This window comes from Gossypium arboreum, chromosome 9, assembly GCF_025698485.1.
Source record: "Gossypium arboreum isolate Shixiya-1 chromosome 9, ASM2569848v2, whole genome shotgun sequence".
Lineage (NCBI taxonomy): Eukaryota > Viridiplantae > Streptophyta > Magnoliopsida > Malvales > Malvaceae > Gossypium > Gossypium arboreum.
In genome coordinates this window covers 57,714,826-57,719,198 of record NC_069078.1, presented here as the reverse complement: position 1 = coordinate 57,719,198, position 4,373 = coordinate 57,714,826, and positions in this window count along the sequence as shown.

The following is a 4,373-nucleotide window of genomic DNA, read 5'->3' as shown; positions in this document are numbered from 1 at the left end:
TATATAATATTATATAGTCTTTAGAATTGTCTTAGTAACTTTCTTGAGGCAAAATTCTAGGAGGCATAAGACTCTAAACATGATTTAGGAACATTTTCTTTTGATAGTTTGAGCCTTTCAAGCCTACCATATGAATTTAACTCTTGGAGCTTTAGTCTGAGCTATATTGCCTACTTTATTGTTATTTACCTACATTGTAGCACCCCAAACCCGGCCCAGACGTTATGGCCGGATCCGACATGCCACATAAAAGCGTTCAAAATATTTTATATTGTTGATCCAGAAAAACCTACATAGTGTTTTAAAAGATAATTTCATTATAGGTTAAAGTGAATGGAAGTTGTGCACCAGGTAGGAAACCAGAAAAGAGGAGGTGAGTCTATCGGACTACTTAAGTACCAAGTTCCCTTCGGATCCAATCCCAGACATGCACACCGCCATTGCCACACCTTAACGTCATGTATATTTCTAGGAAACCAATTTGATTAAGTCATTTTTAGGAAAAGTGATTAATTTTGGAAAATACTTTCATTATGAAGCTTTGCTTGTTGTCGTGTTATTTTGAAATCAATTGTTGTTTTTTTTTTTGAAAACGCGCCTAAAGCTATCCAATTTCAACAGTTAAAATAAGTAATACCTATCTTAGTAATACATATTAAAACCATCAAAAATAATTAAGTGGACTTATTACATTTAAAACCCAAAACATCAAACGTAAATAAAAGGATGTCCAGTTCACGGAAGAAAATCAAACTTTCGAACGGTGGCCACTCAAATTCCCTCACGACTCTAAGCCCACTATGGTTGGGGATTTCTGCGTGGATGAAAATAAAAGGGTGAGTTTGGGGAAACTCGTGTGTAAGGAAAACCCATTCAAAGCCCAAGTCAGCTCAAGCCTATTGGGCCTAAGCCCATTCAGTAACAATGGTAATGGACCGAGCCCTTTTCAGATTATAATAAACCGGGCCTTAGCCCTTATTCAGATAATAAGATGGCCCATAGGCCCATTTCAAAATACATGCAACATCAATAACATATGCAAGCCCATTTGGGAGACTACTCAACCCACCAACCACTACACTCCACCCGTACCAGCCATACACTCCATGTGGGATAGCTCAACCCACCCAAATTTAACACTCCACATTCTTGACAAGATTGCTCGAGTTAACGATCAAATTGAGGCAAAGCCTCTAGTACGTGGACAAGCCACTTTCAGTATTTCCTCCGTCAATATCCCAATCCCATGCATCGATAATAACAACATGGCATGCAAGAAATAACAACAATCAAACATGCATTTAAGTCAATTTAACCTAGGGTATTTGGTAATTTATCTCCTAGGGGTAAAACTGTAAATTTTCCACTTTTAAAGATATTTCAGTAATTTATCTATTTTAGGGTTTTTCATGCATATTCCTACCTTTCACGTACTACAGAATCATGTACCGAGGGTTCTTACGAATTGGGCCGTTGGCCCATCATTCCAATTTTGGCCCATTAAGCCCAAAAATATCGAGGGCACGTAAATCATGCACTTTGCGGTCCAAACATTGCAGCTTACTAAAAACATTAATCGATTTACCTCATGAGCATTCGCTTTTCTCAGAAATCTACAAAATACCGGTTTTCGCATTTCGGATTTTTGACTTTTGCCGATCTAGACTAAGAAAGAGGGTGTTAGTTACACACTGCTTATGCGACGATATGTCGATTTAGATCTACACACGAACCGCCTACAATTGGATTACTAACACGTTAATCTAACTAGTCAAATACAAACTACGTATTAACCCCTTACAATATTCGGCCAACCACACCTACAGATCATAGTAAGCTTATAAGAAATCAATAAGCAACTCATTAACAAATTTTTGTCAATGTTTACCACATAATCATAATTTCACCGCAAGCTGTCTTCCTGAGCAACAGTCACTAAATCATTTATAACTGGAGCTACGAAACTCCAAATCAAGTGCCGTTAATTTTCCCTGAAAATAGACTCATATATCTTATATCCATAAAATTTTCAGAATTTTTTGTTTGGCCAATCAATACCAGATTTTTCTCAAAGTTTCGCATGTTTCACTGTTTGACTAATCTGACCACTCTTCATTACGAATCAAATTTCTCATTGTACAGAATTCAAAATATGTTCTCGTTTATTTCATTTGAAACTAGACTCATTAATATTTAATTACATAATTTATGTAGCTTCTAACTCATCTCCCACAATTTATGGTGATTTTCCAAAGTCACATTACTGCTGCTGTCCCAAGCAGATTTATTACCAAATCACTCTTTCACACATACCTTGCATGCATGTTATTTAAACATGTATATCACCAATCAATCACCACATATCTATGATTTTACTTAAGTATAATCTCCATTTCATTATTTTAAAGCACAACATGTTAGCCGATTTTTCCCTTTAGCATCTAAGGCACATGCATGTTCATTTGTTTGGCTCAACTTCACCTATCTTCCATTTTTCATCAAAAGAACATGAAACAACAACCATTTCCTTCATTTTAATTCATGACCAAATGCTCACAACACAACTAAAAACCAAAATATGCTTCAAGAGTTAAGGTAGAATCAAGAAGAACTCATGAACATCAAGATAGAAGCAAACTACCATGAACTTACCTTCAATTTTCTTCCCCAAGTGACCGAACATTCAAAAGCTTTCTCCTCTCCTTTCTCTTCTCTAACTTTAGGCCATGATGAACAAAGATGGACAAAACTTTGTTCTTTTCACCCCTTTTTCTTTTAATAAAATTTCATATTTCATCCATTTAATTCTTTAATACAAAAGGCATGAAATGCCCATCATGGAACATTTACCTAAACCATTATCATGGAACATTTACCCATTATCATGGAATATTTACCTAATCCATTATCATGGAACATTTACCTAACCCATTATCAATTTGTACCATGAATTATGGATATCAAGTGCTCATATTGTCTACAACAACATGATGGCTGGCCACTTCATGTAAAATGGGAGGTTTGTCATGGAAATCCTCCTATTCTGCACTCATATTTATTTGGCCACTACAAATTAGCCTATAGCATTTTCAAACATTTTCACATAGGTCCTATTTCATAATTTCACTCCTTTTTTCTTATGGAACAAAAATTAACTAAAATTACCGGGTTCTATCTTAAGCTTGGGCCTTATAGAGGCCTACTAACATAATTAAACCTATGCCAACATTCACAGAATTCTAGAAAATTGGGGCGTTACAACTCTACCCCCTTAAAGAAATTTCGGCCTCGAAATTTACTTGATCCAAATAGTTGAGGGTATTGTTGACGCATAGTCTCTTCTGATTCCTAAGTAGCTTCTTCCCTTCCATGATTACGCCAAAGTACTTTCACTAACGGGACAGATTTCCTTTTGATAACCTTAACATCTCGAGCCAATATTTGCACAGGCTCCTCCTCAAAGGTCAAATCAGTCTGAACTTCAATTTCTGCAACTGGCACGACATGAGCAGGGTCAGAACGATAACGCCTTAACATGGAGACGTGAAATAAACATCGTGAATCCTATCTAACTCTGGAGGGAATTCCAACTGATAAGCCACTGGGCCTACTCGCTTCAAAACCCGATAAGGCCCAATGAACCGCGGACTCAACTTGCCCTTCTTACCGAACCTTAATATCTTCTTCCAAGGAGAAATCTTTAAGAAGACCATATCACCTATTGAGTACTCAATCTCCTTACGCTTTAAATCTACATACAACTTTTGTCTATCAGATGCCTCCTTTAATCGATCCCTAATTATTCTGACCTTATCCTCAGTATCAGCTACCAACTCTGGTCCAAGAACTTGTCGCTCTCCTAGTTCGGTCCAACAACTAGGTGTACGACAACTTCGTCCATACAGTGCTTCATACGGTGCCATTCGAACACTCGCCTGGTAACTGTTATTGTACGCAAATTCTGCCAACGGCAAGTAATCCTCCCAACTACATCGAAAGTCAATCACGCATCCCCTCTACATGTCCTTCAGAATCTGAATAACCCTTTCCGATTGACTATCAGTCTAGGGATGGAAAGCCGTACTAAAATTCAATCGTGTCCCCAACGCCTCATGCAACTTTTTCCAAAATCGAGATGTAAATCTGGGATCCCGATCAGAAATAATTGAAACTGGGACTCTATGAAGTCGTACAATCTCCGCCACATACAACTTGGCTAACTTTTGAAGTGAAAAGTTAGTACGAACAGGTATGAAATGGGCTGATTTGGTCAACCTATCCACAATCACCCACACCGAGTCTTTCTTCAATGGTGTCAAGGGCAGCCCACTCACAAAGTCCATGGTTACCCTCTCCCACTTCCAAAGTGGTAT